Consider the following 25173-nt stretch of genomic DNA (forward strand, 5'->3'; position numbering starts at 1 on the left):
CCTCCCACTAACGCAGAGATGCACGATTTCTCCAGCTTGGCCCGTACTTCCAAGCTACCGAAAACAGGAGGTGACATCTACTTTCTAGCTGATATTTAGTTACAGAATTTTAAATGCATTCCCATATTACTAAAACAAATAAACTCCTCCTTCCCCCAAACAGAGACGTTTCTACTGTCTGTGAGGTCTCCAATGCCAAAATCATGGGTGCACCCCGCGTCCGCTGCCCCATCTCTGACGCAGCCTGAGGCCACTTAGGAGACGACGTAGGTAATTAAATAATGAAAAAAGTGTGTTAAGTTCAAAGGAGCTCAGGTTTTTGGCAGCTGAAGTTGCTCCAAGCCGGATGAAGGTATCTTGCAGTGCCTGGGCTCAGACACATCACTGAGTTATGGGTGATGTGAGGTTTCCACATCCCAAATCTGTGCTGAATACCAAGTAACTCGAGGTCAGTCCGCCTCTTCCACTAGAAGCTAAAACCAACTCGAAAGAGACTTTCTGAAGCAGAATTAATGGGATGCAAATCAGACCCGGGTGTGATATATGAGCACTTTGGGCTCCTCTAGCACACAGGCATCTTCACGCAGCTGGGGCGCGTAACCTTTCTCTCTTTCGCGTTGCTGCTACAGTCTCACATCCCAACAAACTAGAGGGAGCATATGGGACTAAGGGGTGGGGGGGCCGATTTGCAAAGGAAGTTGTTAACTATGCATAATTTGGCCTAAAAACTGAGTTACCCACTAATATGAATCCATGCCTGTGGTCAGCAATGCCACCTCTACATCTAAAGAGCTTCTGTTTAAAGATGAGTCATTCTTTATTTTCTTTGCTTACTATTCCTTGGTATTTTTCTACTATTTCCGAAGCATTGGAAACTCAGCACCAAGGAATCACAGCCACAGAGCTGTTACGCCAGGGGCTGCACAAAGATTTGCAGCAGGAGACAACAGCAGAAGACACCAGACCATGGGGTGATATGGGCAGAGGAGAAGGACAAGGGAAGAATTAGGTGATGCTGGAAGACAGGAGGTTTACAGATCTCAGGAACCCATCGCTTAAGAGGATGCAACTCTTCTGACTCAATCGGGCAGCAAAGGGATCAGTCTTCCTCTCCCAAGAGGACTTTCTTGAACCCTGCTCACTTGGTAGCTCCCAAGGCAAACGAAGCCAAAGACTGCATGGGTGGGGATGGGCTTATGCATGGATTTGGCAGGCTAAACGAGAGCAGCCACAGTGCTCAGATCTACCTCCTTTACAGCTCACCATCCTCCGAGGCTTCAACCCTCAGTCACGGCCAAACCGATCAAGTGTTGGTCCAAGAAGGTTGGACCAGAGACCTCCAGAACCCCCCAGCCAGACATGCTGCTGTCACCTTCCTCCCCTACTGAGCAAACAAACCCTCCCCGCCAACCACAAACCAAAACACACGTTTCATTCAGCTTTTGGGAAAAAACAACATTTTATAAAGCCCCACTCGGACAGCAAGGCTGCTTTACATGTTGGCCACGGGAACTTCATGCTCTGCACCTGCAGTGACGTGTCTACCAGCAGCATCTCCACGTCTCAAGCACTGTATCTCAGCAGCCCTTGCAGACCGACCAGCTGGAGCAGGCTATTAATATTTAACCTTTTAAAGCCCAGCTTTTATATCTAAGGCACAGGAAAACAATTTGGAGATAAATAGGGTTTATTAAAACAGTTACCTCCCCAGGGCTTGCATACTTCTGCGAAATTTGGGGGTGGGGGGCGAGCTCTCCGCGCGCTTGGTCGGGGCTCAGCTCCAAGCAGCTGGAGTTGGACTTTTAACCAGTCGGAGACCTATTGATCTGCAAGGCTCACTCTTGAACACACACTCCCATCGATCGCCGCCTCCGGTGCCCGCGCTAATCTGCCCGCCTGTGCATTGACTCTGCGATGCTCCACGCAAGGTAATTATATATTTTTGCCTCCTTGTGATGAAAGTGCTTTTGGTATATAAATAACGTCGTGCTTTCGGGCATGCAGCATTGCTAATTGCATGGGATGGCACACGATGAATGCAGAGCAAGAGTGCATCTCCTCTGAGATCTGCGTCTTCTCTATGGGGCACCGGCACAGAGAGTGTGGGTTTATTTTGGCTTTTTCCCTACGCTGAAGCCTCCTGGAGGAAGACTGGCATTGACCATCCTTGCTCTTGGCCTCCGCTTCTGCTCGAGACCCATCAACCGTGACCTGAATCACTCCCCACCACCCTCCTGTGTTATGGAGAGGAACACAACCCTATTACTGGGACCCACCGTGACAAAAACCTGCCTTGCCTTTGCCTTGCTCAGCCGCAATTGGGCTCCTCTCCCCCCAAGAGGTATCAGATGGGATGTCAACACGTCCAAGCTCTCTTGCTGTCTGCTCATGCCCTGCATCTGCCCACCCATGGGTGTCCCACTTGAGGGTCTCCTCCCTGCCAGCACCTCCCCAGCGCTGAGGGTGAAGCCAGCTTCCCCCAAACCTTTGGCAATGCAGAGCGGCCCCATCCAACCTCATCGCTGCCCAACAGCACTGCAGCAGCCCTGGGTTCTGCAGCCGATTCAGCACCCAGGTGCCCAAGCCCCATGGGCGAACGCACACCAGAACGGGTTCAAACCCTCTCCCGAGCACCCACCAACTCCTCCAATTTCAATCCTGAACCTGTTATTCCCACATGACGCCCACTCCTACCGATCCCACCCGGCTCCATCGCTCTGCCTGGTGTTGATCCCCTTCCAACACTTCAGAGAAGACACCATATGCTTCCTTCAGTAATTACCTGACAAGCTGGAGGAGAGAGCTTCTATTTAGTCTAACTTGTTGGGCAACGGGAACTGTTTTGTCGAAACATTTTCCATCTGAAATTATTCTGCCCATTTCTGCACCTGCCCCAGGTCTGTTCAGTTCCGATTTAATTCCACAGATTTCCCATGACCGGGTGCTGTGCCCAGGTCCATCTGTGGGTAAACCCCTGTACATCTATATCAAGCAAACAAGACGTAGCCTGCAAGTACCCATCAGAGACTTAAAAGCAACAGGGTTTGTAATTTTAAATAGAAAATCCTGGCATGCAGCCAGCTGTAATCACGGACAGGGAGGGGAAGGCATTTTCTACGCCGTAGAATAAACTTTGGTTTTAGAACACACAGTTATTAATTTTCATCATCAATAACAACAAGAAGAGTAAAATAAACAGCATTTTTTTAGAAAACCTGCCAAAAGCCAGGCAGCATTCATTGCTTTTCTTGCAAGAAACACATGCGAGGATGAAACTATAAACATGAAACTGGCTTTGAAAAAGTGTCACTTCTCCTAAAAATTCATTTTCTACAAAATAGCTGTTTTCCACTAAAAGAGAAAAATTAAAAGCCCAGCTACAAACCCGTTTGATGGAATATGCCTGGACCCATCCTCATTAGCTGCATCTTAAACGTTTCCAAGCTCCGTGCTGGAGCTGAGAAGCATTAGTGTGGGTTAAATATTGGCTGCAAGTGTAAGGAAAAGGTCTCAGAGGACCCAGAAGCTCAGACCGCCTGGCTTGGGGTGCATTTATCTTGCTCAAATGGATTTCCCTGGGCAGAGCAATCCCAAAAAGGCTCTGCAGCAAACCCTGGGTCTCGGGGGCTGTTACCCCGCGACTGGAGAGGTACAACTAGGGGTGTGAACGTCCACAGAGCCATGTCCCCGCCATGGTTTTGCCAGTTTTTGAAGCTTTAGCATCATTTTGAATGGCTGCTTCTAGTGGTACCTTCTGGGGGCACGGGGCTGAGTGCCGGTCCAGGTTGTTCCTGCTGTTTTGTTAAGCCTGTTTCTTGTAATCACCCATCAACAAGTTAAAAAATAACCCTGAAAACCTTTCCATTGGCTTAGACGCCAGAAAAACTTTAAAAATAAATTCTAGTGACTTTGGGTTTGGTTCGTGCCTTACGGTTTTTAAACCAACTTTGTGGTAAGTGCCCAACCACAGACCTTCATTCCATCTCCAATCCCACTCTTCAGAGGGACGGTACCTGTAAATTCATTTCTTAGTGCGTCCCAGGTTGGGAATAGAGCAAAAACTCCTTGACGCTTGCATTTTTAAATACATTAATATACATTACTGTACACAGGACAGTGTTTCCAAACAAATCCTGAGCTGCTCTTTTCACTGAAGGATTACAGTAGCATTAATTAAATTGGGGATTAATTCAGCATGTGCTTCAAGCTGGCTGCAGAGTATTATATGGTGCAGATTGTACAGCTTTCTATTTCTGGCGTTAGCTTTCCATGACTTCGTTGGGGCTTTCTGCTTAGAGCGTCGTTCGAAAAATCTTAATAAAGCTCCAGCTGACTGTACGCTTGGGTGCGGGCTACAAAGCCCATCCCTGTGAATATGCAAGAAGCTGCAATTAAAATAAGAAATGCTGCCAAAGGCACGGAGCTACCCTTCTCCCCCTGCCTTATTATGTCCAAACTGATCCACTTCTCTACGGCAATTAACATCTGAAGCTGTGCTCGGCACTAATTTATTGGGAATTGAAGATACGGCCTGAGTCACGGGTCGTTTCGAGCTGGAGTCGTCACCTGCCAGCTCTGCCGGCAGCACCAGCAGCTCCACGGAAGACACTCCTGCTCGGAGAAAACCAAAACAGATCCCACATGGCTCAATCTGAGCAAAGCACATGATATTTCTTGGCCGGTTCACATCGTGATTGTATTAGAAGGTGGCCCGAAGGTTTATATTGGGTAACAAGCCTTCTCCTGCGCTGTGCAGAAGGAAGCACAGAGCTGGGAGGTTTGGGTTCTCCCCAGACTCTTGTGTCCTTTGCCTCAGTTTCCCCATCTGTAAAATGGGAGCAATGTTGCTGCTTAACTCATTGGGCTGGAAGAGTCACTCGTGCGTCTTCTACCCTCTGCAAAGCGCAACTCAGCAGCGCAGGGCATTGCTGAGGTGCAAAGACAGGGACTGTCTCACGCGGACAGGATCCTTGAGGGGTATGGGCAGCACCAAGCGCAACATCTGGAAGGAAGCACAGATGTTCATCCCTGTGCCGGCTGCATTACCTCCGTGAAGGGTACGGCAAGAACGTGGTTTCTTGCCTCCCTCGGGGAGGAAGGCTCCCCAGGAGCAGGGGGTTGCCGCGGCACCACAGACATACCCAGAAGATGCTGTCAGACCTCCAGGTTCATCTCTAGTTTTTATGGCATCCTTTGCTCAGCATCGCCATGGAAACGACGCGTATCAGAGCAAGCGCTCCTCCACCTCCCGCATCGGCCCCAGGGTGGGTTGGCATCCCCAGCACCGGGGCCGAGCACCCTGAGTTGCTCTGGGTGTGCAAAACAGCATGGCCAAGTCCCCGTTCCCACCAACCCAGTCACCCCCTCAGTCCCTCCCGTATCCCTCCTGCACGCCTCCCATTTAGCTCAGCAGCACGTGGGATCTGTCTGTGTGTCCTCAGATTACCCGCCGGGGTCTGTGCCCGCAGCTCAGCACCTCCTGAGCACATTGGGCTCATCACACCAGTGGGGCAGCCAGGCTCCGCAGCGACCCGGAGGACGTGCCTTGTGGTCCTAGACTCGGGGAAGTCAACTGCTGCATCAACCAGACTCTATCTGTGCAGAAATCTTAAATAAATGCCTAACATTCACATTTTTCCTAGACAAAAATTTATAGATGAAAAAAAAAAACCACCAAATTGCCATGGAAACGTAACTATAAGAAAACAGAACCCGCAAGCCTGCTGTGAAAAAACGTGGAATTATAAAGAAACCAGTTTAACACCAGCGAAACCAGTTTCGCTCCCCCGTGCATGCTCTCATTTCTGTGGAAGCGTCATGTTTTGCTTCACTTAAAGTTGCTTGGTAACAGGATTAAGTGGAGCTGAAATAAGAGTATTTGCAACAGGGTTCAGGGCAGTTTGATAACATCCATTTGACAGGCGACCGAGTTGACGCAACTTTCCCCACTAAAAACCAGTTGCTTAAAATTTGGCCTGCACATTTTGCTATCGCGGGCTGTGCTTTGGCTGCTGTTTTGGGAGCAATCAGGGACTACACATTTCCCCATGGATGAAAATGAGATGTCTGCTACCGGCTCTGGCAGCTGCTGGGAAAAATACCATGCGTCCCGCTTGGATGCGGCAGGAGCGAGAGTCCCGGGGGACGGTGCTGAGCGCGCGTGAACCCAGCCTGGCTGCTCACCTGCGTTTAAGAGGGACAAATTAAACGTACAGAAGCCACCGTGCGAGGGTGGCCAGGGGAGCAGGGAGCCCATTGTGGTCTCGTTCATCTGGCCAAGCTTCGGAGGGGTCTGGCTGCTCCTGAGTGTGTGGCAGGGCCGGCGCTGGCCCAAGGGAATGGGGATAAGTGGATGTTGGAGAAGGCAAAAATGTCCCCACAGCGGCTGGAGAAGAGCCCTTGTCGTAGAAGAGGGGAGAACCTCACTAACTGCTTTCCAGGAGGTGTACGTTGCATTTAGGGTGGGGGTGATAGGATGGAAAGTCCTATGATCTACAGGTTACAGTCCTATATAGAGGGCTGACGGAGACCACCCAGCAAGGACAGGTCCCTCAACCTTGTCCCCTTTCTGCTGGGAGCCCAAAAGACAGAACACCTTCAGGGCTGCTCCCCTTTGCAACCTTTTGAACGCACCAAGGAACGCTGTCTTTTCTCTCCAATGTGATCTCCTTGCCATGGTCCATGCCAGGGTCTCGTGGACGCTGCAGTGACACCCCCGGGGCCCCCGCCGCTGTTGGAGGACTCGCTGCCGCTGACAGCACCAACACAAGCTCCGGGCAAGCCCTGTGCCCAGCTCTGGACACTTGCATCTATTTTCAGGCTTCTCCTGTCACCGATGGAGCAAGGCAGGCAGCTCCAGAGTGATTCATCCCATCCCAGGGAGATGTCTACAGCAGGCTGAGTCACGTCCAAGGTGTTGCAACTTCCCTCCACTGAGACAAGGCAGCTCCTTAATCTCCATAAGCAGCTACGATAGGATCAGATAAGCACAACCGAGCCCCAATGGGAAATTCAGGCGCTCCCTTTTCAGAGCCAAGGAACCGATAAAGGTAACCAGCTTCTCTCTCTACAAACCCTTCCCTGTAGCTATGAAATCAAACCTTGCTGCTTCAAAGCGCTGCTGACAACCTGCAACAGGGACTTCGCGTTCCCTTGGTCCTCTCGAATAATCAGTGCTGGAATGAAACGGGGGGAACAGGATCGTTGCCTGGTGAACCAACTCCTCTCTCACAGAGGTGGGAAAGGATCTGAGACCCCCCCAGACATCGCCCAGGGGCCGGACAACCCAGGTAGACGTGGCTCCAGCACATCAGTGACGATCTCAAGGCTACTGGAGGCTTTGATGGTGATGGAGAGCAGACGAAGAGCGGCATAGAAGCACTGCGTGACAAGCTCCACTATAGCAAGCCATCAGGTACTTCGTGTGCGAGGTTAAAGATTTATTCTGGGAAAACAAACCCAAAAGCCCCGCACCTGAAAGAGCCACCAGCATGAAAGGCCACCAGCTTGTGTTAAAGGCAAGCGAGGCAGTGGTATTAGCTACAGAGGTAAATCAATTCTTCCTCTTTATCTCTTGGGATACAGTCAGAGTATTTCAGAGGGTTTTTTTTTCTCCTTTTTCTTTTTTTTTTTAATGAAATAATACTTTGAAAAACCTCATCTCCTTGTATCTGAAAGGTACAGACGGCCCAGCTCCTGGGGCTGCGACAGGAGCACGGCGGGCTGCTTCCCAGCCTCGACTGCTCCGCGACGGGGCTGGGAGCACTGCTGGCACCCAGCTGGCACCACGAAATGACACCTCCTGTTTGTTGTTTCTCTTTGCTTTGGCGAGAAACAAGGGCAAGACGGGATTTGCACAAAGAGAAGAGAGGAGGACGAGAGGAGGACCTTCTGCCTGCAGAGCCTGCGAGAAGGAGGCTGAAGGGGGGATTTGGGAAGGGCAGGAGAGGGACCTCGCGTCCTCTCTCTTCCCACGGCCCAAAGGCTAGAAAAGCAGCAGCAAAGCCTCTGCCGCATAATCCCAAGGGATGAGGGCACAGAGCCAGTACTTCCACCTGGCACTGCTGGGATTTAACCACTGCGCAATTCCTACAGTGTAAACTGGGATAATATATACGGGATATAAACCCCAAAACACAAGCTAACGCTCCAGGATATACAGCAACAACTACACCTAGCTGGGACCCAGAGCTTTCCTGCCAGCAATTCATTACTTAATCCCCCAACTAAGCATTTATGTGGGTATCTTCTACTTAATTATCCGGTCGCGGTGCTGGAAGAGGCAGGAGACAGGACACGATCGAGCTCCTTCACTACAAAAGGCAAGCCCGGAGCAGAGGTTCTTGCCTGCTCACTCCATCCCAAGCTCTCCGTAAAGCGCAGCCGCGATTCGTTACTCACCAAGTAACAGAAGGTGTTATAACAAACTACATTAAGCATATCTGCTATTTTTAGTTAAGCATATTGCATTTGCATACTAAATCTGAGGGGCCATATGTCTCAACGTATATTATTAAAAAGCTTCTTACATAATATACGGGGCAGGAGAAACCGGCAGGTCTCCAGCAAGCCGAGCCCAGAGCTGTTAAAGCAGTTTTGCTGGACGGCGAGGAGCCAGCAAATGAATATTTCAGTTCCTTGCTTCTCTCCTATTAAGCTTAAGCTTTAATCATTAAAGTGGGGAAACAAGTGTCTCGTAACCTGCTTTACTGGCGGGGTCATGCCAGGGCAGGGAGGGTTGCTCCTGCCAGGTTATGCTGCTTACACGATCGTTTCTTGGTGGGGAAAGAAAATAAATTCCCTTCCCACCTCAGCATCCTTTGGGAACCACGTGTGGCAGGGAAGGGTGGCCGCGGGAGTGAGGACAGCCAAAAAATCAGGGGGGTGGTTGGAGCCACCCCAGTATCTCCTCTGTCCCTGGGAGCTGCTGCCAGAAATAGGGAGTGAGGAAGGGAGAGAGATTCCCTCCGGAGGGGAGAAATATTCCCCGCATCCAGAGCCGGGTGTGCCGGCCCCCCGGGCCACCCATCTGCTGGCTTTCGCTTCGCCAAGCTGCTGCCACTGCAGGGACAGACAGGATTCAAAAAAGGACACATTTTAAAGGCGCAGCAGCAGTTCTCGGACATCCCTCCCCCGCTCCAGGAGCCTCGCTGCTTCCCCCAGAACATCTTGAAATATTAAACGGTGAAAGAGCTGCTGCTAATTTTGGCTGGTAGCAGGGCCAGATGGAAGCAGATTTCCCAGTGCCGAGGCTGGGTCCTGGCTCTGCTGCTGCCCCTTTCGGGGCGGATGGATGGACGGAGGGGACCGGGACACCTCGGACGCTGAGGCCAGGGGTCCAGCCAGCTTTTGGCATTGACGAAAGGGAGATGGCATCTCCCCGTACCTGGCAGAGGAGTCAGCAGGATGCGGTTTCTCAACCTGGAGATCCGAAGAGGTGCCAGGGAGATCTTCCAGCTCTGAGCATCGTCGGCTCCCAGGAAGCGCCTCTGCATCCCAACCCCTCTCCATCAATGTGGGTCCCATGGGAAGGCACGATAGTCCCAAAGTGGGACAGAAAAAGAAGACTGGGGTAGGTCACCACCCCGAGATGGTGGGTCACCATCCCAAGTGATGATCCCGTCGCCATCACCACCCTGACCTGCGGTGAGAGCCTCCATGGCACTGCAAGGTCCATGCAAGTCATCAGACCGAGCTGTGCCAGGTCCAGCTCCTCCGCAGGATCTGCGCTTAATTTTCCAGCCTGGAGGATGCTGTAGAGCCCGCACCGGTCCAGCACCACCGGCAGATAACCAGGATTTGCTCCTGCTAGGCCTTTATCCTGCAAGGACAAGACTTCCCTCTTGAGCCAAGCTCGTGCCTCCCCATCACCTGCCTGCTCTTCTCATTCTGCAGCCACTCCAATGAGTAACAACCTCTTACAACCATTTATTTTCTCCTGGTCCCTCTCCAGGACACGTTGCTGGAGGCTGAAGCACAGAAGTCACCGCAGGCAAGACCTCTCTGCTGCCAGAGCCCAGCTCCGGACCTGGTCCCATTTGCTTTTGCATCCTTTCGGAGAAAAGCAATTTCTCTCGGAACGCAAAGCCAGGCTGGATGGAAAAGCTTTGGAGTTAGCGTGCAATTAAATAAAATCACTGCCGGTACAAGGACGTTTGAAGACAGGCGGCGGGCAGAGAGGTTTTCACCATTTTGAGGAACCTTGACTCCGTGCCCTGCCTGAATTGCACTGACAGCTGTGGTTATGTCTATTTAATTTGCATTGCCTATAAATGTCAGTGTTTTGAGTGATCTAATTTCAAAGCACTTTGGTGAACTCAGCAACTAAGTAAACACTTATTTTAATGGAAAAAGATATGCCTGAGATGCGGTTTATGATTACAAAATGTCAGAAAAGAGCTAGTCTATCAGAGTGGGGAAAAAACCCCAAGTATTCGAGTTATACTGGTGAGGGAAATGCTTCTCCTGCTCATGCATTTGTTCGAGATTTCAAAGCGTTTTCCAGTAAAGACCAAGACAGACCTGAAGTTAATAGCTGACTTTTCTGGAGGTGGGGAAAAAAAGGAAAAAAGGTAAAAAGAAACCCCGACCCCCTGCTCTAACTCAGGGATACAAGGGTGTAAGTCTTGGTCTTGCATCCAAAGCAATGCTTCAGCAACTGGGATGCAGAATGTTTTAGAGAGATTTTGGTTTTGCCACACATTTCCACAAGAAGTTTCAGTTCCCCCATGTTTCCTTAGAAAACTCCCCATCTAGTAATTTTTAGCCCTAGCAGCCAAATGGATTTTAGACCTTAATAGAAGAAAAACTAAAAGTCTGTGGGCCTGGGGAGTGGAGAATTTCATATTGCTTATTTGTTAGCTTATTTATGATATCCTATTTCATAGCGATTTTTCAGGATTAGGGTTACCAAAGTGGGGAGAACGGGTGGCCGCAGGAGGTGATGCTCCCCCAGGGTCCCTTCTCCTCTTCCAATCTCAGCTTCCCACCCGCAGACCTTCTAAGGTGCCTTCACCGCTCCCATCATCAGCACACCAAAACTGAACCCTTTTTGCACCAGGAAAGGATTTTCCCTCTCTCTGTATGTCCCACCTTCAGCCCAAAGCATCGCTGCTTCCTCGCAGCATCTCCACCTCCCTCCCTTTGCCCCCCAAAGCCCCCGGTGTTCCTCCCCGCCCAGCCCTCTCTCCTCCCGCCGTCCCCCAATGTCGCATATGGAGGAATCTATATATAAAAATATTTGCATTGCGTTGTAGTGCGCTGCCCACGGTAAGGCCGGCGGGGCACAGACAGATCTCGTATGGCAGCAGGCAGTCTAATATTTTCCTCTGATAAAAATAACCTGTGAAAATTACATCTAGTGCAGCCTGCAGTGCTGCAATGAATTTTGCTGGAGGGGCAAAAAAAAGGAAAAGGAAAAAGAGGGGGGGGGGGGGGGAAATCAATCGGCACTAACCTGGAGATTTAAGCAGAAAACGGTATTGCTGATACTGGAGGTTGCGTCCGAGTTTTTGCAAGGCACGGGGAGAAAATGGCAGCACGAGACATGGGGCAGGAGGTGAAATGCAGTGAGAGGACGGAGCACAAGGCACAGCTGGACCCTGCTGAGATTTTGGGGAGATGAGGTGGATTTTGCAAGAGAGACAAGCAAGGGGAGCGCTCGGCTCCTCGTGTTTTGGCCATCTCGGAGTTGACCATCAAGTCTCAGCTGGTCACCAGGGTCCCTCCGCAGCCCATGGGGAGGGATGGGTGATGATCCCCCCTACCCTTTGAGGGCTGCTTGACTCGTTCAGATGAGAAACCTCTTTTCAACGGGTAATGGAGGGTGGGATGGCTCCACTCCAGCTTTCAGAGCTTGGTCACCCCGTTCATCGCCCAAATCCACCTTCTCAAGTGCCGACACACAGAAAGAAATGATGCCTGCAAGCCAGAGGACTCCAAGAGTCTCAGCAGTGAAACCTCACCTGAAATACCATCATTGGTTCTGGTCACCCGAGCCTGATCGATGGAGACGGGGAAAGGAGCACACCAAAGCTGCTGGGATGGGAAGAGGAACGGGGAACCCGGCATTTGGGAGAAGTCCAACACAGCTTGGGCTGTGTATCGTCTGGCGAGAGGAAGGCTATGAATCCTCTCTATAAATACATCAAAGGCAAACACCAGAAGGGAGCAGAGCGTTTCCACCGACAGGAAAATATTCGTAAAAAAAAAAAAATCCAAGCTAGGATAAGCTGATGGTGAATAAGTCTAACCTGGAAATCAAAACGTCTGGAGCCAACAACACACAGCAGCGGAGAAAACGTACTGCTAGCATGGAGAGCTTAAATACCACATTGCGGCACCGGGGCCAGGATACGATCATCTGTCCTTCGAGGGGAAGCGTTGCCCTTCAAAGCCCAAAGGGATTTTGGCTGCAAAGACTCACGGCGAGCCCCACAGCTCACTTCCAGGCTGTACGATTCATGGTGAAAGGCTGGGGTCCGCCATCGTCCCAGCGCGCACCGTGCATGGCTGCGCCTGCTTTGCACCCAGAAAACAAAACCATCGGGGAGCCGGGCCCGGGAACAGGGTTATGAAGGTACAGAGGCTGCCTCCCACATCTCCCCACTCTTACCTGGCCCCAAAGACCCGCACCGTTACATTTTATGGACCCCAGCTCCAACCTCAAGGAAAGACTTTGCCTCTGGAAACCTCAGTTCTTGCCTCATGCCAGGGCACAGCGAGAACGTCCCTGTGCCCATGGGACCCACTCAGCACCCTTACGGCAACAGCCCTAGGCTCACACAGGCTCCTGCGTGTCGACATCCTGCCCTGGGGCAGCAAAATGACCAAACCCAGCCCCCAAAGCCTTGGTCCACTCCTGTCCAAAGCCCAATCCTGCTCCGTGGCCACAGCGGCGTGGGATGGAGCCAAGAGCCAGAGATGCAAGTGTTCTTGTTTTCAGCTTTCATGAGTTCAATACTAACTTGTATCGCAGCAATAATGCTTAATTATTGCTTTTATTATTGAAATATTTATGGAAGCCCATTCAATGTTACATAAACAACGCCGTAAGGCCATTACCACCGTTATAGAAATAAATATCTGCACTGAAGGGCATTACGATGAGACACCGAAGATAAATTGTTCCTGACTCCTGGGATGGAGTATAACAAACTACTGTGTAACGTTAAAATGTGTCAATTTTTCCCTTGGGAACATGCTCAGATGAGAGCTTGGAGCGTGAGAAATGCACCTCAATCAGGGCATCACTGAAATAAACAGGATTTTTTGCCATTTTTCCTCCAGAAACGGCTCTGACATTCCTCGTGCTGTGGCTACACCACAGAGCTGCTTCAGCACTAGCCTGGAATTAGATGGGAGTCCAACCTCCATGAGGTGGATGTCTTGGAAGAAGAGGTCGGTGAAGTGGTGGAGAGAGGCCACCAGTGAAACAGCCTGGATCATGGAGGAGCAAACTGGGGGGACCTTCTGCTCCCCGACTGGGACCAGCAGCCTGGACCGGATTCAGACTTTGTGGCAGGTGCTGAAATGTCGCAAAATAAATTAGTTTTGGGAGAACGCTGGATGGCTAAAATGCCATCACCTGGTGCACAGCTCCATGGTGCTCAGAACTGGTGGAAAAAGGGTTTCTTGCCTGAAAGTGAGCCTTCAAAAACAACGTCCCTGTGAGCTGATGGTCTCTTGCCCTGGACCAAAGGTGACCAGATCACAGGGAAAAGCAGAGCTGGCTCAGAGCCCTTTTTCTCCAGGCTCCTGCATGAATCCTTTGCCATCCTTGGCCTTTCCCTGTAAAGAGGAGGACTTCTGCCTCCAGCTGCCCGGCACGTTTCGGAATGTGTACAGGGCTGTTTAATAGCAGAAACCTCTTTAACACCCTCACTTCCAAAGACACCTATTTTGCTTTTCTCACGTTGACCTTCCACTGGAAGCAGAGAGATTTTTCCTTTTGTACATCTGTATTTGAGTGAACGCAATGGCAATCATTCCCCTTCGCCGCCGTTCACACTCTCCAAAATATTTGAGTTAACGGCATTTTGTAGTATAATTTGTCACTTGGCCAAACTCTGCAGATGGCATTTCTCTGTCTTAATCTTTATAAGCTTCTCCTTAAACAGTAGTAGTGGAAGTAATAACCACAACAAAAATATTAAAATTGATAAACAAAACACAGTCGCAGTCCTCTTTTCTAAAGCTTCCCAGTTCCGCAGGGTGTTTGGTAGCAAAGTAGACATCGGTGGTGGCAGCATGCCAAAACCAGCCCCAGATAGCCTCAAAATGCTTGGGTTTTCTTCCCAGGTAGTGGTGCCTCTGTGCACCACGCAGCTCTACAACAGGTCGCTATTTATTGCTACGTGGCTTTGTGACCTCAGCCTGCTGTCACTGCGCCGGAAAGTCATCCAGCCCCGTCGACAGTCATGACCTGGCACACCTCACTTTGCCAAAAAATGAGGAAGCATTAGCAATGTGTCCTGAAGAAACAGAAGAAAGATGCCAACGTGCCAGCAGCACAGGTCACCAGTAACATCACCCACACATCGCCCTGCAGGGCAGGCAGGGCCAGCTCCTGCCAGGGTCCCCATGGGCACCAAGTGACCTGTCTCAGCAGCCGGGGCTGGAAGAGCCCTGGTGAGACCATCAAACCCAACCTCCTGCCCCAGGGCTGCAGCACGGCAGTCCCAGCCTCCTCCCATGGACCGTCATCTAACCGGGCCCTAAAGCCTCCAGTGAAGATGGGTTTCCCTCACTCCATTACGGGCACAAGGGACAACAGGAGGAGAAGACATCTTTCCAGGGCTTCATACAGTGTCCTTCCCACCACCCAAGTCCATTCATCCTTCACCTACCCACCACGGCTTGTCCCTCCCTTTCTCCCCAGCTTTGTATTTCCCATACCTGAAGACTTATCAGGGTTTCCCCTCCATCCTCTCTAAACCAGACAGTGTCAACTCCTTCCCCGTTTCAACCATCTCAAATGAAGCCCAGCACTGCTGCAGGTAACTGCAGAAGAAGACCTCACGTGGCAGCAGGTGCCACCACCGTATCATTGCAATGGCTGGAGCTCCGGCAGCACAGACACAGCAGATCTGATAAAGACCTTGCAACACTCAAGCTTTTTTTCTCCCTTTTCAACTTCCTTCCATACGTCCCACCGTCATGGATCTAGTAAATACAGCGGCAGAAACGCACTGCTCGCAGGCTGAGGAGAGAGGAGCTTTGACTCTTTCCTGCCCTCCTCTTAACCTCCAAAAAAGCTGAATGATTAATCACAACTCTTTTTTTTCACCTCTGCTCTTCCGTTCTGCTGAGATAGTCTTTACCTGCTCTCCAGCCATCCAGAAGCATGCTCTAGATGCTCTTTGCCATCTGTGATTCCTTCGAGTGCTTTGTATTACTGCAACAAGACACGGTACAACCAGAGACAGCTGCGCTCTTCGACAGAGATGCTCAACATGGACCGTTGGCTATTTTGTCTTGTAAACAAGCAAGGGGAGAGCCATAACTGGAAGGACAATGAAAATTTGGTGATGCTGCCTGATGACAAAATGAGATGAGGTAAGGAGCAGCCACCAAGAGTTGCAGGAAACCCTCAGGAGTGCTCCTACACGGTGCGCGGGCACGGGGACTCCTTGATTTCTTTCACGAAGTCCTGCGTTATCTCAGGAAAGACATATTTTATTTGCTCCATATCTCAGGAAAGACGGATTATTTGCTCCTTCAGAGCTGGCTGAAGCAATGACATTTTTAAGAGAAGACTGTCGGGCTCTACTCATGTTGCTCAGCACAAGTGAAATGCTTCCAGATCATCTACAGGAGGGGAGAACCCTTCCACCGTCATCCTCAACACAGCTTTACGCCGCGTGGGGACTGCAGCAATTTGCCTTAGGAAGCACCCGGGAGGTCTCAAACGTCAGCTGGAGCCCGTGTCGCTACAGGCTGGACAACGACGGAGCGAAACGATCATCCCTGCACTAAAGAGATTAATACAATTAAATTTAATTAGCACTTGCAAAAGACTTTTATCTTCAAAGAGCTTTCTAGCCACAAAATCTCCTGGTACCTCCGTGAGATTGATTAGTATGCACTGAGCTCTTCGTCTTCCAGGAAGGAAACGAAGACACTCGGGAAGGGTCAAGACCAGAGCCGGGGGGGTAATGACCTGGATCATCCTCACATAAAACTGGTGCATCCAGAGAGCACCCCAAACCCTCTCCAGAGTCACCGATACCTCACTCCCAGTGCTCGGAAAAAAACAGCAATGAAGATCACATGTTTGCAGGCACCTTTGCAGCTCCTGGGACAGCAAAGGCTGAGGCTGCAGGCAGCAGCCCCCAAACCTTGTGGCCTCGGTGCGAGCCACCCGGGCACCGGCCGACAGCTGCAACATTGGCCATGCCAGGCTTCTTCCCATGTCTCCTTACTACCCCATGAATTCTCGCTATTTTGAGCGCTCATATTTCGGCTACGGATGTTTAACTTTACACACCAGCCACAAAGACTCGAATGAAAGCTGCAGCATGAGACGCATATCGAATTTTAATGCTGCATGGCATTGCTTTGTAACGTGCATCCGTTGATTTTAGGTGCCTTATCTCTGCTTTACCAGATTTCCCAAAGCCAGCTTCTAGTTTTTATGCCTTTAGTTTTGCCTTAAATGAACAGCTCCTAACTTTGAGGCTTTTTTTTTCTTTTTTAAGAAAAGCTTTTGAAGCATCTACATCCATTAAAGGATTTTCTCATTAAGTCATTGATACGTATTTACAGCTTTCAGTTTAACAACATTATGTGACTGGGGACGTCTGACTGTGCTTGCTAATACCAGTCCTACAGAGGACCAAGCCTTGCTGTCACAGTAGCTCACACACCTTCTCAAGCAGGAGCAGCCACGTGTTAACCGCTCTGCACATACGTGTCTGTACAGGGGACTGGGTGCTGGGAAAGGAGGAGATGAGATACCTGCAGCAGACAAGCACTGTGATTTTATTTTTTTTTTTTAATTCTGGTTGTCTAACTACCAAACTGGCACAAACTGGACCTAGAGGACGTTGCATGATGCGCGGATTGCACTAGGATAGGCTGAAACGCGCTCCATAGATGAGCTCATGGGCCAGGACCTCAGCATCAAGCTCATCTTGGGGACCAGAGGGGTTGATGGCCAAAACCCGTGGGTGCTACTGACTCACCTGTACTGCCTGGTGGGGAAATCCCTTGCAAAAAGCCCACAGGTTTCAGGCTTGTGTTCGCTTACCAGCTGCCAAAGCTGTTGAGATGTTCTTCTTGATGGCTAAAAAAAGCACCTGTTTTGGGCTCAGAAATCCAAAAGCTTCAAGACTGGCTACAAATGAACGTTTCCCCTTATTTATTAAAAACAAACAACCATTCGATTTTAATACCAAGTTGAAATCTCTGCCCACCCGCCCCCAAGTCTTTTCATTCCACAAGCCGTGTTGGATGGCCAACATCAATCCTTGGGGCAATCCCAGCCTGGATCAGCCCCTGACAACCTCCTGGGCCCATGGAACAGTACCTGCTACATCGCAAAAGAGAAAAAATAGATTTTTTCAACAACTGCGTTAGCTCTCTCCAGCTCCGTGATAACATCGAGAGGCCCTGGAGAGCAATTCACCACGAACGGGAGTGCATCGGTTATGTGACAACCTTAATGACATAGCCCAGACACAAAAAACCGAGTAACCTTTGAGCTGCCTCTCTTCACTCTGGCGCTATTGATGACTGCGCTCAGGCAAACAATTAATTTTTAGTGGCAGCCTAATTTTGTGGATGCTTTGGTTGTCAGGGGGCTGGTGGAGGGTGGAAATAACGTTGACCTTTTCTCCCCAGGAAACCTGGCTAATTGAATGAATTTTTGCTCTCATTAGGAAAAGGTCCAAGATGCAGGACATTTTACGCCTCCCTTTAGGTGACACCAACCAGCCTCCTAAAGGTCAAGCTGCCTTTGATGAGTTGATCCAAGATCAAAGTTTCCTATTGCAAAAAAGCAACGAGTTCTTCTGGCCCGAACCCTCCGTGTTATTTATGCCCAAGGCCACTGCTGCTTTATAGGTACCATTTATCTCTTTGGATGTCCAAGTCTTCAGAAGGATGAATCAACCTTGTGTCATTGGTTTGGGGTGTTTTTCTACTGCCTTGGCTAACTATTGCTGCCTGCTAATGCCAAACCCTCACATCATTTCAAATAAAGCCGCGTTCTCCCTTTGCAGCACTGACTGCGGTTCAGCAGAAGTCGTTTCGTGGTAGCATTTAATAGCGTATATTTAAGTAAGAGGCGATTTATGCACGGGAAGCTCTACTTCATTTCGCAGAAAGGGACATAAGCAGTGAGGATAATTTGACTCTGTAAGCATGAGTTTGATGTCACGCAACAAATTACTATCCTAGTTCAATCTTCTTCACCGCTTTTATGGGCTCTCACTGCAGATTTTAATCTAAAATATTTCTGGCACAGAGGTGTCTGTGCAGGGCTCTGAACACACTGATCACCACCAGTCAACCTCACAGTTTCATAAACAGCCGATACACGAGGCTCGCCCTTGGTGACGGGGGATATCAAGTTCATGGCTTTGTGGCTGTCTTGACTTAGATTTTGATTTTGTGCCTTTCTGGGGCTCTATGCTCTTGCAAAAATTGAAACCCAACACCAGCCACGGTTCATTGCTCTGCTCTGGCTTGCCGGGAGCCGAGGTGTTGGGTGGTGGATGGATGTCCACCCCCACTGCCCCAGCACAACACCACCACGTCTGTGCGTTGCCCTGCAGAGGGGCAGGAGCAGCCAGCCAGCGAAGCCCCACGCACACCTGAGAGCAAGGTAGCACTGCCACATCCCCTAAAGACCACGAATAAAGCTGCAGTGAAGATACCGGCGTGTCTTATCTGGCGTTCCTTAATAAAAGATGAGCTGAAGCTGATCAGGAGGGAAAGCTGTTGATTCAGGATCCCGGGATGCTTCTTTTGCAATAACAGAGGGCATTAACCCAAGCGCCCTGGTTAAATGCCAAGCAAAGCCATCCCCCTCCGGTTCCCCAAGTCCCCGCTGCAGCTTCAGATGAATTCAGTATCATTTACTCCATCTTAAACCATCGTGTATTCTTACTGTGAATAATAAAAGCCTTTTTGGTCTTTCCTCCACCCAGAGGGAGCAGCGTTTCACCCGCCTGCGCTGTTACACGTGCACACGCCGGTTGTTAATCAGCTGGTGAAAACGCCCTGGGCTGAAACGTGCTGGAGAAGGCGAGCTGCTCTTACACACGCCTTGCTCTCCCTTTCGCCTTTTTTTTTTTTCCTTCCTTTCCTTTTTTATTTTAATTGATAAATGAAATTGAGAACCTACCCTTCCAAGGCAAACACGAGTTTCATGTGCAAAAAAGATGCCCTAAGGCAGCCGCGGCTGCACGCAGGAGGCAACTGCTCACAACATCCCCGTAATGGAAAAGAAATTGCAAAAGCTCCGAGAAGCCCTGGAGTCAGCACGAACACACGGACTTTTAGGAAGCGGTTTCCTATTTTAAAACGTGCTCAGGGTTTTGCATGAACCTGTGTTCGGGATATCCCTGTGCAAGCCGTCGCCGTTCACTGCCGTAGCCCACCATCCTACCGTGGCGCGTACCTGCTGCTACCCATCGCTTCTTCCATTCCCAGGTCATTTCCTACATATTTTATATTTACAGATGAGTTTTATGTTAATGATAATTATTCCACAAGCTGTGAACGAAGCAGATGCACAAACCAGTGCCTTTTTTCCTTTTTCCCCAAACTCTGTGGTTAAAACCAGCGGCCCAAAGCCTGCAGACGAATCCCTGTGGTGTAAATCCGAAAGAGTCCCTCAGACCACTCCAGGAGCCCAGGCTGCCTCCTCCACCACTTGAATTCAGATCTTTTGTAAGCAAAAGGAGGCCTGGATTTACGAAGAACCACCACTAATCATATTAATATGCAGACGTAAATGACTGAGTGCTTTGTGCCTCTCCACAGCTGGCAGATCAAATGCTCCAGGGCTCGGGCTGATTAATGCGCTGTGCACAGAGGCTGCACAGCTGGAGAGCAAGTGCCGGGGCTGGGGAGGTTTTAGGGAAGCAGGGGGGACATCTGACCCCTGAGCTAAACCAACTGTCCCTCCTTGCTGTAAAAATCCCTGCAATAAGATGTTGTGGTGCAGCAGGACCAACGCTCCGCAGACCCATCTCAGCAGCACGGAGATGCTGTTTAAATCTGTTTTGCCTGGCACAAAATCCTAGAGGGCAGGAAGGAAAGAAAAAAAAAAAAAAAAGAACAAAAAGAAGAAAATCAAAGAAACCATGGAAACGTTCTCAATTTGTGCCCACATCAGTAAACTTTTGCGAGACGCAATTGCAGGGTTGGCAGCGTTGGCCTCCAGCCGCCCGCACCTGCCCGGGGTCACCCTCACCCTCCAACTCCTCTCCGCAGCGCCTCGGCTGCAGGATCCCAGAAGTTATCAGGGCTTTTGTGAGCAACAAGGAGGAACAGCTCTGTCTCGAGCCAAAAGCATCGCCGTGGTGCTCGTTGCAAGGAGTGAATGTGGATGATTTGTGCTGCAAATCCCTTTGAACTGACGCCTGGAGCACCCCAAGCTTCAGGCAGGTCCTGGAGATGCTCCGCTACAGATCCCAAAACCCAAAGCAGGCAGTAGATTCCTCAACACAGCCCTGATAACCTGTTCTTCGCCAGAAAAAAGCCACCAGAGAGACAACTCCTCTAAAATATGACCTACCCCAAGCTGTGCACAAAGCCAGGCAGTGCGGCTCGTGCCGGTGTTGGCATGATGTCCCAGGGCACATCTCTGCTCTGCAAGCATCCCACCACTACCTGGTCCGCAGGGAGATGCAGCTGGAGGAAGGTCAGGGCTGGCTGCGAAGTGCTGCTCATCGCAGCACGGATGGCACCACCATCCCTTTTCCCCCCTTTAGAGACTCAAGGAGGACCCAAACGGCCCTTCCCAGAACAGCCAGCAGCTGCAAAGGAACCTGAGCTAACTTCTACAGCATCAGGGCTCGTGTGAAGACCCTGGTTCAAAATTAAAGCCACGCTAATTCAATTTATCTAAATTCAATTTGGAAATGGAAAGAGATCAGCAGAATTAAGGCGGCTTTAATGAGGAAGAAAAGCAGCGGCATGGAAATTCAATGCCACCGAAACCACCTGCACCTCTGGTTAATTTGGATTAATGCTACAGACATGCCTCGGCTCCCCCTGCAGCGACGCCCGGAGGGAGGGCGAGCATCCAGCGCCTCGGGCACGGCAGAGGTTGGTCCCTGAGCTCCCACCACACACCATCAGCTTGTCCTTTTCCCAAACCACAACCCCCCGGAGAGGGGCTTTCTCCGGCCACCAACAGATGGTTTTCCACTCCATCCACCACTTGATGGCAGGGGTTGGTACGCACCGCTCCGTTACAGCACGGAAAAACCCTGCTGGGAAGCAAAAAATAAACTGCAATCAAAATGGGTTGGGCGTGAAGGAAACAGGCTTGAGATCTTTCTCTGCGTGACCTAGATCAAAAGTCCTGCTCATAGCCTGTGTTTTTTATCAAGTTAAATAGCAGCCCATAATACTACGTGATAATCTCTTAAGTGGATCGAAGCCTCAAGCTTTATGGATTTCATGCTGCTTCTTAGTGCAATTTTACAGTGCTTCTCATCCCCTTTTTTTTATTCAGTGTGTTACTTGATTAATTGGTATGAAATGTTCATCTTTATCCAACAATTCCTGAAACACAGACGCAGAACTCTCCGATTGTATTTCTTATTTACAGCCCTGTAGCCTGAGTGATTTCCAATTTACTGTGCTGCTATATTAGGTCAAGATATAATACCTTGGGCCGCTCCAGAAAGATTAACCAGAACTGGATTCCCTCTCCAATCAAATAGTCACTGCTGTAAATTAGAGTTTCTTTTACTACATTTGATTTAATTTCTGCCACTTGCCCTATCAAGCGCAATAAAACAAACACCCTCCTCATCCCCGCCGCTCCCCGGTGCCTAATCTTGTTAGACAAAGATGCGTAACCACAGAATTTGGGAGACTCTGTGCCATATGTACGACTGGCTGCAGCTTCCACCTACGCTGCTCCGAGTCTGTGGTTTGCTGGTTCCCCCTCTGTTACTGGAAAAAGTTCTCCCTGGTATTATTTTTTTCCATCTTGCATTTTACCTCCATGCAGGATTGCTAGTTTTTTTGTTTGTTTGCATCACGATTCCCACCTGGAATACCTAAGGCTTTCTTTAAAGCACAAAGGTGATGTGAAACTTCACCTACAAATTAGTTTCCCACTCTTTTCATGTCTAGTACGCTCGTGGTTAAAGTAAAATGCTAGAAAACATAAATTCTAAAAGTGCAAAATTCAAAAGACAGAGACTTCCAGTTCTTTTTCTTTTTTATCGTCATTTTTTTTCCCATGTGCCTCATGATTTTGACAGTCCTGACACAATATTTTTGCCCACCCAAAGATGGCAAGGCTGCCTGATGCCGTGACATCCAGACACAGTCAAAATACCCTTTTCTTTGCACTTGAAAATCAAGACTGAAGCAGTCTGTGTATGCTCGCTATTCCAAAATTAGACTGCACATAAATTTAACATGCTCAAATAATGGGCTTGCATAGGCAGACAGCGAAGGAAAAGGTATATTTTTCTATTACAAGCAACGTGTTAGACAAGATATTTCAGCTTCCCAAGATATTAATGGATACTCAGTAAAGGTCTTTTTAGAATGACAATACATGTCATTTTGTTTGCCGAGTCGATAACAATTAAATCACTTTTTGTATCGCAAAGCGTATGCCAATATGACACGGTGGCAGCAGCTCCTGGAGCAGCCCTATCCCAAGCTACGAACCAATATTTTCCTTCTTCGTTTCTTATTTGAATTGCAAAGAACAGTTTAAAAAAGAAAGCAGAGATCCTGAGGCATGCAGCCAGCAGCAAAACGAGGATTTTTGAGTCCACGCGCCAACTATTTTCATGCGGGGCTGTGAAGGAGAACGTGGTTTTATGGCATCTCCAAATCTGGAGCAAAAAGCAAAGCAGCTACGGGACTAAATACAGAATAAGATGCCACCGTTTGAACTTGGCATTGATAAAAATCAGCCCTGCATCCAACAGAACCACAACTGCTCTGTGCCAACGAGGGTCTGAGGGACCCGGGGTGCAGGAGGAAAGGTCCCATGGGGTGTCCCGGCCATGGCTGGGACGGAGAGGCAGCGAACTGGGGCCTGGAGGGTTCTTCGGGTGGCTGTTTTCTATGGGACAGACCCTTGCAGGAAGCATGAGCCAAGGCCACCACGACGTGCCAGAGAAACGCCTGTTCTCCCATGTGAAGACCTCCCTGCGGTGATGGAGGTTGGTCCACCTTCAGCATCTGTGAAACCCTAATGCGGTGCAAACACCATGTCTGAGACAGCAGCTCGGTGGGGGCAGCTCCAGATAGCTCTGGGAAAACTTGGATTAACATGGGAGAACCAAGGGAAAGGAAATGGTTTGAGCAGCCACGTTTGAGGGACACTGGGGAAGCTAGAAACCAGAGAAAATGGTCAAGTAACTCAACCACACAAAAATCATTGCCAAAGAGGCAACTAAAAAAGCAGCTGCTGGGTACAGGATGGCTACTGGGAAAATGGAGCAGCAAAACCAGTCTGTAGAAGTGTCTGAAGAGTTAAAGATAAGGAGAGAACAGAACAGCTCTGGTTATAACGGAGATATGAACTCACTGGGAAGAAAGAAACTCAACTCCTTCCACCCTGGAGGTACCCCCATGGCTGAACCTCCCCATGCCTACCTGTGGCTTTGGCACTGCAATGCGAAGATCCCCCCCATGTCCACCCCCATCCCTCTCCATAGCAAGGGTCCAAGTTCACTACTAAGAGCTGCATGCCCTTGAAAAGCTTTTCATTGGAGAGCCAAGTTTGTGCAGTCCCAGTGGTAGCAGCTGAGGAGATTTAATTCCAAACACATTTACATTATTATACAAATATTTGGAAATCGCTAACTCCTTCACTTACCTACTAAGAGCTCAGTTAAATGTTTCCATGGGAACAGCAACTATTACCCACTATAGTTAATATTTTTATTCCGGTAGTGTCCAGAGAGCTCAATGAAGATCGAAGACAGCTTGTACAAGGCGCTGTACAAATGTGGAGGATGAAAAAGTCTCTTGTTGAAAGGCAAAGATTAATGTTTTATGAGCTTCAAAGTCAAGTACCAGTTCTACCTGGACCTGTAAGAACACGGCCAAATCTGCTTGCAACGAGTCCAGGAGCCTCTCCTACACCATTTAACCGAATCAAGAGCCCTATTTATATAGTTTTGCCTTGAATCCTATAGCATTTCATGCTCAGATAGAGATCTTAATAACTACCCCAGCGCAATCCAGCCCCATAATATCAACCCAGTTCTAGGGGCACAAGGATCCCTTCCTATGCCTCTAATCTTTAGCGGAGTACAAATTTAAGTTAAATATGCGCGAGATTAGCAGTGGTGAGGTCATGGGGGGGCAGGACATCATCAGGGGCATCTTGAAAAACAAAGGGGTACATTGCTCCCTTCCACATGGTCAGAAGTCTGGACTCAAAAGACCCTAAAAGCCAAAAGATTTTTGAAAAAACTGAATGCACTTGGGGTTGGTTTTTTCCCCCCTCAGGTTTCAAGTCCACAGCCACGGCCAGGTTTCAAGCACCTTTGCCACATGCAGGGCTTGAAAGTTGCCTGAAGAGAGTGACCAGAGCAGAAGCTGCCATCCCACCTAACCTCTGAATGACGGTGATGCTCACAGACGTGGAGGTACCAGACTGGAAACCTCCTCCCCACTGCCATAAGCTCTCCTGGCCAGCTTCCCTGCCGGATGGCAAGAACATGGTTGATCCTCCTCCCTCATCTTTTGTCTGCCCAATTTATTTCTCCACTTGCTTGCTTCTTTTTTTTTTTTTTTGCCTCCTGTGTAATAAGAGTCTGGTTTACCCAGCCGAGACTGATCCAACTTTCCCAGCATCACAGTGATAGAAAAGCACAGCTCCGAAGGCAGCGCACTTCTGGATGGGTTCCTTCTAAAGGTTCTCCAAAAGGCATCTCCAAAAAGCAAGCCTAAAGTGAGAACGGTATGACACAAGGTCTGTGTCTCCGTGGGGAACCTCAAAGGGGTCCAAAA

The 25173-nt window shown here is 49.6% G+C and overlaps 1 protein-coding gene across 1 annotated transcript in view; it reads right to left on the reverse strand.

Moving 5' to 3' along the window:
• The window catches only part of LOC309599777 (acid-sensing ion channel 2), a gene marked incomplete at its 3' end in the record, with an annotated part of 505346 nt that overhangs the window by 21459 nt on the left and 458714 nt on the right, over window positions 1–25173 (reverse strand). The window lies entirely within an intron of this gene.

This window comes from Platalea leucorodia (genome assembly GCF_965183815.1).
Source record: "Platalea leucorodia genome assembly, chromosome: 22".
Lineage (NCBI taxonomy): Eukaryota > Metazoa > Chordata > Aves > Pelecaniformes > Threskiornithidae > Platalea > Platalea leucorodia.